Source organism: Humulus lupulus, chromosome 1, assembly GCF_963169125.1.
Source record: "Humulus lupulus chromosome 1, drHumLupu1.1, whole genome shotgun sequence".
NCBI classification, from domain to species: Eukaryota; Viridiplantae; Streptophyta; class Magnoliopsida; order Rosales; family Cannabaceae; genus Humulus; species Humulus lupulus.
Genome location: NC_084793.1, coordinates 114,892,197 through 114,905,557, shown reverse-complemented (window position 1 = coordinate 114,905,557; position 13,361 = coordinate 114,892,197).

Genomic DNA, 13,361 nt, shown 5'->3' with positions numbered 1-13,361 from the left:
GAGATAGGTCTCAAAATACTTATTTTTCGCCCTCCATTGGATGGAGAGTGGAGTTGCACCCCACTACAAGACGACTTCAGAGAGTGGAGTGATGAGCACCTGAAGGCAGGTGTCTTCCTTCCCTTAGACCAGTACTTCATAGACTTTTAAAACTACGTTGAACTGGTACCGTTCTAGCTCCCCCCAAATTGGTACTGTCTTCTGGCGGGGTTGAAATACTTATTTTTGAAGCACGAGTGGAAGGTCATCCAGAGAAAAAGGGCCAAGGTGATGGTTTCTACTACCTCACCAGATTCCCTAACACAACCTCCATCATCAACCTCACCAGCCACTCGAGTTACTTTAAAGACGTATTTTTTATGCCCAACGGGTTCAAGAGGTGCATGCACATATATTTCAACTGTCCTCATAAGTTCCCTAGCCCTGTGCATTTTGTATCTAAATCCTTTATTTTTGCTAAGTTAATCACTGATCATAATTGAGTTATTGTCTCGTACAACTATTTACAAGAAGACAGAATGATCTGTGTCCTTGGGAGGTCAATACAAAACCTTGGCCAACCGCATTGCCCCAGAGAAGGAGTGCAGGGCGGTTGTAAATGATGCCATGATGGTGAAATGTGGTTTGATCAAAGAATGTCATACCTTGAAGCTGAGAGCTCGAGCTCCAATTGTTGAGGAGGTGTACCAACAATAACCACTCGAGAATCCCCTCTGCATGCTTCGATTCCTCAAGTTATTAAAGGCAAGGTTCCACCTGTGCAGCTTCCAGTTATGCCGCTTAAGATCGGAAGTATCCCAGAAGCACTTCGTGGTCCCCTCCATGAGATGGAAAATCACCTGATGGGCCATGCCAATCAGGTGAACATCAAGGATCTGAGAGCTATAAAGGAGCATCTCTTGGAGAATGTCCTGGACTCGGCCTTGGGAATGTCTCTGACTATAAGTTATTATTTTTACTTGCACATTGTTTTCGCTTAGTTTCCCTCCTTATTGCGAGCTAACCCTGTTATATTTTTTAATTGCAATCTTGTTTAGCCAGAATCCGCAACATGCCCGAATCTGAGCTGAAAGGGACGAGGTCAGGGCTGCCCTGTAGGAGGCCAAGAATGAAATGAAGGAATCTCGAGTTAACAAGAAAATTACGAAGGAACATGTCACAAAGATGGGCCAACGTCGAGACCAACTATCTGAGGAAGTCGACATAATTAAAAGAGGCTATCCGATGTTGATGAAAAAGCCAAACAAGATGCTGAGAAGGCCAAGAAGGAGGTCGCTGAGGCAACATGATCTCTGGAGGAAATGCTTTATCAGTGCTGGGCATACAATCAAGAATGAGACTTCTCATTCCTTGAGGTGCAACTTTGGGGGCAGTACCTCTCCAAGTTCCGAGACTAATTATTGAAAGAGCCGTCCGAGACCGTGGAGTCTTTTGGGGCTGCTGATAGGGGTGATGAAGAGGTGACATCACATGAGAAAATTACCAGAACTCAGTGATGTCTAGGCTGTCCTCTTATTTTTTCTTATTTTAATGTTTCATTTCAGGTTCTTTGAACCCTTTGTAATCAGGCTTTAAAAGCCAAGACAATTTCCTTCAAGCTTAGTTCAAGGTTATTTTTCCTAGAGTTATACACATACTTATGTTGGTACATGTTTTATTAATTTAAGATCTATTTTTTGTTCCCTTTATCTATTATTTATCCATGTTTATGAACTTTAAAAAGTCCTTGTACCTTTGCATAGTTATAAGGGTTAACTTTAGATCAAGATAAATTCCTGATGGCTCGACCAGTTAATTATGGTTGATGACCTAGTTATATTCAGAAGTTTGGTCACTTAATAGCGTTATACCTGTTAAGAATTAAGCCTCAGACCTGGTTATATCCAATATTCTTGTACCTAGTTGAATTCTAGGTTTTATTTTACTTTGAATTTTCTTAAGTTAGTTTGTATTCGAAATTTATTTGAAAACATGAGCTTTAAAAGTCGTAGAGTAATCAGTTTTCCAAAATCTAAGTTGCACAAATTTGATCTAAATTTGCTGAAAACTTCAAAGACTTTTCGAGGGTTGTATGCTTCCCAAGCAATCATAATTTATGAATATTCTAGATTGTTTTTACCAAATAAACTTGTGATATATTACAAGAATAAGATATAAAATATTGATGCCACATTTAAAATTCGTTGCAACCATGTATTATTCAATTAAATAAAATGACTTTTATAAAAAACCCTTAAAAAGAATAAAAATGCTAAAAATATTAAAATATAACAAAGTTGTCCTATTACTGATAATAGTTTTTGAGATGTAAAGACATCTAGGTGTGTGGGACTAATTCTCCACTTAGCCGAGCTAGTTTGAAGGTTCCTTCACGCAAGATTTCCACGATTTGGTAGGGTCCTTCTCAGTTCGGTACTAATACATCATCTTTAGGATCTTTGTTAGCCAAAAACACCCTTTAGAGCACTAAATAACCCAGTTCGAGTCTACTTCCTTTGACTTTCAATTTAAAGTAGCGAGTAACTCTCTGCTGGTAATGGGCGAACTGCAATTGAGAATCCTCCCACCGTTCTACGATTAAGTCTAAGGATGCATTAAGCAGGTCATTATTCTGACCATGGTTTAAAGTTTCTACCTATGCGATGCACTAAGGCTTCGATTGGGAGCATAGCCTCACTTCCAAAAGTTAAAGAAAAGGAAGTGTGCCCAGTGGAGGTATGATTTAAGGCAGGTAGGCCCATATTACTTGCGGGAGCTGCTCGGGCATGATCTTTTTTGGGAGTCCAAAACAACATATTATGTTCTTCACGACAAAATATAGGACTCACTTTGAGGTTATAGTCGCCAGGGGCTCGACTTCAACCCACTTAGTAAAGTAGTCGATGGAAACAACCACATAGTGAACTCCTCCATTTCTAGTTGGCAATGTGCCGATTAAGTCGATCCCCCATATAGGAAATGGCCAAGGTGACGAAATCATGGTTAGCTCCATAGGTTCTTCTTGAGCAATAGTGGCAAAATGCTGACACTTATCGCACTTAACGACATAAGAGGCTAAGTACTTCTTGAGCGTAGGCTAGAAATAGCCTTGCCTTAATAACTTTAGAGCCAAGTTTTTCCACCCACGTCGTCTCCACATAACCCTTCGTGTATTTCTCAGAGGATGTTCTGTGCTTCCTCGGGTAGAACACACCGTAGGAGGGGTAATGGATTGCCTCGCCTGTACATAATTCCCTCAACCATAATATACCGTGGGACTTGGTACAATAATTTTCTTGCATTCTTTCGATCTTCTGGTAATTTACCGGTTGTAAGGTACTCTAAAATAGGATATATCCAGGTCAGCTCTATACAATCATTCTGACCTCCAGTGACTCTTCCTTGATACTTGGTTTTTCCAAGAATTCAATGGGGATGACATTTAATGTGTCTGCTTCCTTGGTGGTGGCGAGTCGGGCTAGAACGTCAGAATTTGTGTTCTGTTCATGAGGGACTTGCTCGATGGAATAGAACTCGAATTCAGACAATTAATCTTTAACTTTAGCAAGATAAGCTAAAATTTTGGTTCCTAGAGCTTGATATTCCCCTAATATTTTATTAACAATGAGTTGAGAATCGTTGTAGCACTGAATTGCCTTTACTTTTAGCTCTTTTACTAATCGAACTCCTGAAACCAATGCCTCGTACTCCACTTCATTGTTGGATGATTCAAAACCGAACCTCAGAGCTATATGGAATTGACGCCCTTCTAGTGAGATTAGAATTGTCCCAGCTCCAGATCCATTTTCGTTGGACGATTCCTCAATGAAGAGTTTCCATAAATCCTCAATGGTTCCCTCATTGGCTCGTCCTAGTAATGAGTGCATTCTGCCACAAAATCAGTAAGAGCTTGGCCCTTAATCATTGTCCGCATCTTGTATAATATCTCGAACTGACTGAGTTCAATAACCAAATTTAATAGACATCCCGGTGTTTTAGGCTTTTGCAGAACCTGCCTTAAAGGTTGATTGGTAAAGACGTGGATAGTGTGGGATTGGAAATATGGCCTAAGATTTCTCGAGGCCCGGATCAATGTGTAACAGTATACATTGTGCTCGGTCACAAAGCTGGTGCTCTTGGTCCACAGGGCTCATTACGATCTGGTTATATCCAGAATACACATCCATGAAGGACATGAGCTCGTGATAGATCGTTGCATATACTAGTTGATCAATTCTGGGTAGTGGGAAACATCCTTAGGACATACTTTATTGAGGTCGAAGAAATTGATACATGTTCTCCACTTTCCCTTTGGTTTTGGGACCAAAACAGGGTTAGGGATCCAGATCAGGTATTTTGCTTCCCTTATGAATCCATATTTGAATAGGAGAGCTACTTATTTTTCAAGAGCGTCTCCCTTTTCTTTTCCCAAAAACCTTCGGTTTTGGACATTTTCGGGAACATTTCTGTTTAGGTTTAAGGTGTTCATCATTATGCTTGGATTGATTCCAACCATATCTACATATACTTGAAGACAATGGAAATTTTATTTCTAAATGACGAATTTAAGTTATGGCTTTGAATGTCATTAGTGCGGGTCTTCCAAAATTGCATTGTAAGTAGTTGGGCAATCGATCACTACAAATTCGAACATTTTGGCTACAACTCGTGCATTATTCCCTTGCGTCACCACAAGCTTGATTGTACCTATGGCTTACATTCCCTCTCCTGAAAATCCATAGAGAGTCATTGAGGTCGCCTTAAGATTGACTACATATAGCCCCATCTTTTCAAGGGTGGACCTGAATAACATGTTTACAGAGCTCCCTTTATCGATCAATATCCGTCATACTCTTCGATTGGTGAGCTAAATCGTTATCACTAGCGAGTCATTATATGAGAATTAGACATGGCTAATGTCTTCTTTTGTAAGTGATTGGTTGTTTATCGAGTCGCCTTTATTTCGATAACCTCTTTCCCGGAAAGAATTCAGTGCCATCATGTGTGTTCAACTCTTGGATATACCTTTTCTGGGCTCCGTTGCTCATTCATGCCAAATGGGGCCCTCCAGCAATAGTGGGTATTTTTCCCCCTTAAACAAGAGGAGGGATGATCTGATTTCATTGAGTTAGTTAAGGGTTGGCCTGGGTTGCTTAAGCTGGTTGAGGAATCTGCCCCGCCGGTTGATTAGGAGCTACACTATTTCGAGCGTATTGTGCTAACAGTCTAGCCTGGATGGGAGTCTCGATATCATCTTTCAATTAATGGAAATCGTCAGTGTTGTGGCCGATTTCATTATGATACTAGCAGAGCTTAGCTGGATCTCTCTTCGCCCTTTGATGCTTCATGGTCTCGGGCTTCTTCCATGGAAGGTGAGTAGAATTTTCCAAGAAGATACGTTCTCGCGTATATGTCTGATCGATATGAGAAGTGTAGATGGAGTTATACTTCTCCCTGGGCTTATTATTTTTAGAGCCACTACGGTCACCATCACCATTCCCTTTCTATTTATTACCCCTCGACTGGCTATTCTAAGTAGCAGGCTAAGCGATAGCTGAAGCATCAGTTACAACTCCAATGGGCTGAATGGGGTTTAGTTGGTTCCTAGGACAATAGATGTTGCCTCTTCTAGGTTTATCAATTCTTGAGCCCGAGCCAAGAGCTCATCTACACTCTTTACTACTTTTCTCTAGAGTTCCTTCCACAAATCTCCTTTTACAGTAATTCCCATCCTCATATCTATGAGCTTAGAGCTATCATCACGTTCTCTAGCTCGAGCCATCGAATTTGTGAATTAGATGAGATATGCCTTCAGGGATTCACCGGCCTGTTGCTTGATGTTAGCGAATGAATCACCCTCTACTCGGGTCTCTTTATAGCCTGAAATTGTCTCTCAAAATCGGAGGAAATTTTTTTCCAGGAGGAGATCAAAGTTTTTTTATATTTATTGAACCACAGTTTGGCTGGTCCAGTTAATGTTGCAGGGAACAGAATACACCTTAGGTTGACGTTTACATTGTGGGGCGTCATTAGCGTGTTGAAGGTCTCCAAGTGATTGGACGAATCAGTGGTTCCATCATACGTGGGCATGGTCTGTATCTTGAAGCCAATAGGATACAGAGCTGTCGAAATATGGAGAGGAAAAGACTCGAGCTCCTCATATGAATCATAGTCGTCAATGTTCTTTCTACACAGGAGTTTTTTCATCTACTCCTCCATTAAGGCTAGTGCTGAAGGGTTGGATCCTTGCTCTCTAGGTTTTTGGGGAGCTAGTTATCAGCTCGATCTCGAGCTCGGTTAGGCAGGACATTCCCATTGTCGCATACAATAGATAGACCTCCCCTGGTCTGAGTATAACTCAAATCATCGTGGCGAGCTGGATGTCCACTTTGTGTGTTCAGATGATCACATAGGTTAGAGTGCAGGTTGGAGCGAAGACTTTGTGCGGAGCTTAATGGATTCCTCAGGTCACTCTCATGCTTGAGGGAATTCAGATTATGAGCGTTTGCAGACCTGCCCCCGCGCTGGCTCTCTGTCCAATAGCTCCCATCTGTGAAGCTTCCAACTCGTGGCTGGGGTCGAGGATCCCGATTATTGGCGCGAGATCGTGGGACATAAGCATCTTCTGTGGGGGCAAGCTTTGTCTTGCTTTCCCCTCAAGCTAGAGTATTCCTTTGTAGGAAGGTGGAGTTGGATGTCGAATTGTCAATTGAGGATGCCTTATTGGTGAGGCTATCCTTGTTCCATCGAGACACAATAGATTAGCTCGCCCTTGATCTACTCCAATTTCCTGGGTTGGATGCAGTGCATACTTATTGCTCTATGCCGGTGCTTGAGTTGCTGATCGAGGAACGGGTGGATTTGCTGAGATGTCTCCTCTCCTAGAGTTGGTTTCAGCTTGCCCTATCTAGCTAGGTTGATTCCTGGGAGTGTGAGTTGAATTATTATTCCTGTGAGGATTGGCATGTTGAGTATTTGGTGGAGTCCGTTTAGAAAGCACGAAACTCGAGGTCGTAGTTCGAAAAAAATGGCTGACGTTAGGTCGATTATTTCTGTGAGGATTTGCAAGTTGAGTATTTCGCGAAATCCATTCAGAAGGTACAGAACTTGGGGTGGCAGCTCAGACAGAACGACTGATGTTAGGTTGTTTATTCTCGTGGGACCTGTGGGACCCACTTTTCCTCCTTTCTACGTTAGCATCGGTTGCAGGAGAGGGTAATTGAGCTAAAATCTCCTCAATTTGCCTATTAGCCTGGGCAAGGTGGCTCTTCAGCTGAGCATTCTACATTTCAATGGCGGTCAGATATCTAGGATTGAGATTTTGTGGGCGTGAGGCCAAACTTCCAGCATCGTCTAGATCACATGCTGTTTTCCAGGGTGACATTGTGCCGATGTACCTTCTCCATTGGGGATGGCCGTATGGTGACCTTCCTGATCATCAAGATGCTCTATTTAGTTGTCACGCATAGAGCATGTGACCACCATGATGATTGTTGTGTTGAAACTTGTGTGAGAATTCAGCCTAATCTGCTCTCAATGAAAGCACAAATCTGTTGACGCAGTTTTTCGGCAACAAGAGATTTAGAAATCTGACAATAGAGAGACTAGGCTTTTAAAAACCGAATAAATAAAATGAAAAAAAAACAAGAACACAAAATACTCACATGAGTTTACATGGTTTAGTGGTAAAAATCCACCTAGTCCACAAGTTACTCTTACTAATCTGTTTTGGACTCTTGATGAAATTTTTTATGACAATTTCAACATAGTTTTGGCATATAGAAAGTCGATCCCTTTTTCTGTCCATTCGCCTTGTATTTACAGTAGATCATCATGGACAATTTTTGGTAATCGTACATTAATATGGTAACTTACAAATTTGGGTAACTTCCCATATACATAAATACATGATTGACTATTAATTCTATACATGTTATATCGGGTAATATATACATAATAAAATCTGGGTATTTATTAGGTGTATAAGAAATCTCTGAGTCTTTTGGGATCATTCACTATGCGTCATAGTTAGGCTTCCGCAAGCTGAACACAATTCTTGAGTTGGGTGTTTTAGGACTAATGCTGTAGGAAATACATATAGCAAGATCATTATTTGTTTTCATGTAATTTATATATTATAAAAAAACATGTAAATACCTAGGACATGCTTCTATGAAATTGATACAAAGCAGAGTGAAGTAAAGGAACTTACATTACGCAGAGGAACTGGAACGACTCCATCCTTCAATCTCTCTAACCCTTGATCCTTTCTATAGCAGAGTATTATCAAGAGATTGAACTAGATCAACAACAAAATCTTCCTCACCAAGCCTTTTGATCAACCTAGAACAAGTGTGGGCAGATTCTCAACACATGAGACAAAGATCTAGAAGAGAAGAAGAAGAGAGGGTGGCTGAGAAAGGATTAGATTGTCTAGGATTTCACTTACCCTATATATCATATTCCTTATATAGGCAACTTAATGTGCTTTATTTAAATTTAAATTAATTAACTTAATAAACAAAAAGATAAAAGCCTTGGGCTCCCACAAATGGACTTGTGTCCAATCTCTTTGTTTTGAATTTAAATCTCGATTGGGCCTAAATTCAAAACCTTTTATTTATTTTATTTTTAATTAATTAATTAAATCCTTATTAAAATTAACTAATTATAATTTAATACTTGATTAAATATTATTTATTTATATTGACACCATTTTATCAATATTAAAAAATTTACCCAAAGATTCTATTTTATTCTCTAAATCTCATATCTCCGTAAATTTTCCAAAATTGACTTAGTAAACTTTAAAAATCCTAATTGATAATTCAATCAAATAATTGAATCATTCTAAATTATTTACTCAAAGGTAATGTGGGGACCATGGATCCATGAAATCAAGCTCCAACAAGTTACCGTGAATTTATTTACGAATAATTTTACTACCTTATTAATTCCTCGCAACTCCACTATACACTCGGAATTGAACTCTTGTATTCATAGAACATATATTCCAAACCATAAATAAGTTATCCATTGTTATAACAATTATAGTCAATCAATCCTTTATCGATGACTTACTAACGAGCTGGGTACAAATTACCATTTTACCCCTCATCACTATTTTGTCCTTAACTCCCACTAAGTTCCTATGATATTTCTGTGAACTTAATCACATAAATGAGATCTCAATCATTTAACCTTTTGAACAAAACAATTAAGGAAATAATCTTTTCACTTCTCATGCAGAAGTTATAGATTTCATATCTATGAATAATACTCCCACTCAATTACACTATTAAATCTCCATGATGTAAGTATGGGCTAGACCATAGGGTAAGCTAGTAACGAACAAGTCAAAAGATTTAAATAATATAATTAGCAGAATATTATCACTCAGAATTAAGAAAGACTTAACCTATGGACAACGTCGTGACATTGATTAGATTCGATAACAATGATACTTATTTATCATTCAATAATCAATATCGGTCCTAGTCTGATGTAACCAAATACATCCGATCTTATCTACTTGGTCAATGCCTTGGACAAGACATCACACCCTGAATGTGTAAGTAGATCACATCGTAGATTGCGTAGTCAGTGAAAATCCAATGCACTAATATAATGCGTCATGGATCAAAATTATGATGTGTCTCTCTCGGACGCGGCACTTGTGCCAACAGTAGCCTTTATGTAGTATCTAGTGCACCCTTGCACACAGACTTTGCAAAGTAGTCTCTCAGACTTTCGACCCTCTGGCCTTACTGCATACCCATGGATTGATGCAAAATGGCCACTCCTAACCATAAGTATAACTGCTCCTCTGAGCTTCTACAATGTGGTCAATGATCTGACACCATTCGAAACCACTATACTTCCTTCTGGCTCGTGCTCATGCTGACTCTCAGCATCGTGCCTCAAGTTCTGCCCCTAAATCAACCTTGCCTAACTATAGAGGACCTGTTGAATCTTGACCAACTTGACTGCACTCTACCTCACCCTTGAGGCTAAATTTTCCCAATCCACTATCTCCCTTCGACATATGTTCTCCGAATCATTTGACTTGTGCTTCCATAAACACGTGTCCCCATAAAACACTAAACATATGGAAAACTTACCCAATCTTGGTCTCAGCCTATGCATATGTATACTGTCTATCTGCAACTTCACTTGGTCACTAGACCCACTCTATTTGCAATGCATGTCTTCAAACTGTACAACTCGTCTGTTGTTGTGTTTCCCCCTATATTCACACACCAAAACTGAACAAGTACCCTGGCCCTTCGAACATATGAATTAGTGGGCTCCCCCACTTGAATTTGGGAATAACTTCTCTTCTCAAGGTTTACCTCTCAAGGTATAGCTCGCAAGCTAACCACTTTCTCTCATGCGGTCCCTCACTTCATTTATCACTTTTCAAGATGATGTTGAACTAATGCCTTGGTCATTCTAACTCTTTGCCTCTCAACATCTCTATGTTGCATTAGTACCTCAATCCTACTGACTTTCACCTTAGGCAAACGTTGCACTGATATTACCTTAGTACTTGAGTCCTGACGACTTTCTCCCTAGGTAACTGGCTCTGTCTTTGTCTCTGAGTCTGCTTGACTTTACATCCTGAATAACTAACGATCTCCATGATAACTAATCTCGACACTTTTGTAATGGAACATTGGTCTACTATTTGGATGTTTGAACCGTGAAGGTCTCTCCCCCACTTCAACTGTTGGCGTCCTCGACAACATGCCCTCGCGCAAAAATGTTTGACCACCCTAACTCTTCATGCACACACAAATCTAGAAGTGCACTCCACAGGATAAGACTCTCAAGTCAAATACTTCATGTAGCACCATTGTTGACTCCCTTATTCGTGCACTCTCCACTTAGCTATCCATCTGATTCATTCTAGCATCTCGCCCATCCGAGTAGCTTCTCTAGGCTCCTATGGTCACTAAGTCCCAATAGCAAGGCTCTCTAGCCCGCATTTAAACTCAAGCAGTACTAAGTTTCCTTGACGTTACCATCCAGCTCTCAGGAAACTCTAGTACTATTCTGACCACTACGCGTGGTCTACTCGGCCCTGCTGGCCTTTGATGCATATATTCCACAACTCAACATCTCCCACGATGTCTCAGTTTTTCACACACCAGCTAACATCTCTGTGAGGCAACACGTCCTACTCAATTGTCTCAGCGTCTCCCTTCTTGGGAGAAACAAGATAACATGCAAACACCTCCAAGTGCGATTGCCTTTTGACAACCGCGGCTACTACCACCTTGGTCTCCTTGTGATGACATTTAGTACACAAGTAGCAACTGAAGCATTTCATGTTCATCTTTATCTGATTCCCCAAACTTGTGCACATTCGACCACTATCATGACTACCAAGCGTTTGACGGCCACAATTATGCTTCCACACTCTTATGTACAAGTTCCATTTTCAACAACAGCGCTCCGTGCGACTTACACTGTCACTCAGTCAAACCTGAACTAGTGAACCAAGCATACAACCTTGACTACTTGATCAAACCTTGTCTCATGTCAATGAGTCCCAAGTCTAATGTAATATCTCTCCACAATCGCCTATGGTAGTTGCCTTTCAAGCATCACTGAACTTTTATTTGGAGCAACCATAACTTGCCCCCTCTCTAGGTTGTACAATATTCCCACGAAGTAGAGCAACCAAGTTTCATCCTGTCTCAACCTACTGATCCTTTCTAGGTGACTAAACGTCTCAACGACATTTGTTCAAGCATCCAGACCTTTTTGGTCCTTTTACATGCATACATCCCCTTTACGATAGGCCAACCAGGTTCATCCCCCACTTGAGATGAACTTGGCTCTGATACCAACTGTCACAGGCTGAAATTTTGACATCGGAAATGCCCGTGCGGCACTTTGCTTCCTCTGAGCCAAGGTCAGCCTTCCAACCATTCAAATAATAATGGGCACACTTTTCGTGCGACCGTGTGCCTCTGTACACTTCTGTCCCTCAAACAACTTCCGCTGAGTCATGCTCTCAAACATCTATGAGTGCAACCATGCATCAAGGCTATCTAGGCAAGAAACTCACACGGTCCATAGGTTCTCACCATGGCAAGGCAGTCCCCAACACCAATGCTCACCCAAACATTCACAAGCCAAGGTAGCATGTGTGGACAAGAGCCAACACCAAGCTGACGTGCCAACACTTCTCATCATGCCCCATTCAATACTATCTGAATAGCTCACATCATAGACCAAGGACTCCCATACGTACATGGTCAAATCCTCAAGGCACCATGCCTTCATGCATGCTGGCAGACCCTCGAGACTAGCTGCCAGACTAGTAGCACACACTGGACCTCTGTCCTTCTCAAGCATTGTCCACCCTTCAATATCTATATGCTAGCAAGTCCCACGAATGACTTCCTGTGCCATCTCATGTCAAGACTAGTGACCATGGCGCGCCATGACATCCCTCAAAGGTTTGGCCACGTTCCATGTAAGCGGCATACCGACAAGCCAAGAGAACAATACCCTTAAACCTCTGGCAGCACACTTCAACGCACTACCGGGAGGCCTGGTAATGTCCATGAGTACTCCTACTCATGGAGACATATGAGTCCCCTTGTGGTCCTCATATGCCCTCCTGACTAGTAGTAGCTCACTTGACGCACCTGCGCCATGGGGTGGTGGAGACTTCTGAGTTTTTAGCCTTCTACTAGGAACATATATGATTTTTTCTTGGGAGACATATTTGGCTCTTAGCTCTCCAATTCTCTTAATCTCCCAAAATTCGATTGCACCATTGCATTCATTGACCCTTCAATATGAAACCTACCAAGTCCCATCCATTTCTGGGCAATGTTGAAGATATTTACAAAAATGCCACCGCGTACAAACTAGGCATTAACATGCTCACCAACCTGCACCCTCGCGTGCGCTCAGCACCAACCTAGCTTGTAACATGCCCTCAAGGCTGGCATGTTATGTTGGGGACTTAATATCCAATATCAAAATTAATAGATTTTTTTTGTTCTAATGTGGCTTTTATATTTTATACTCTTTTGGATCAAGGCTGTATTTTGTTTAAGGAAATATTGGTATATGCAGGGAAGTAGACAAAAAGAGCTCATACTGGTAGATCTTGAAATTGAAAGAACGTGTAGAAAGAACCAAAAGATAAAGAAAATGCTTGATTTTGCCATGGCTACAAATAAAGGGAATGTAGTAAATCATGCTGCCAACGATGTCGAAGGGGCTATGGCTGCTAATCAAGGGGCTAGAAGTTTAAGAGATTATGTACTCCAAACTGTTACAGTAGTGCATTAATGCATCAGACCTCCAACAACTGCTGCGAATAATTTTGAGATTAAGCCAACGATTCTGCAAATGGT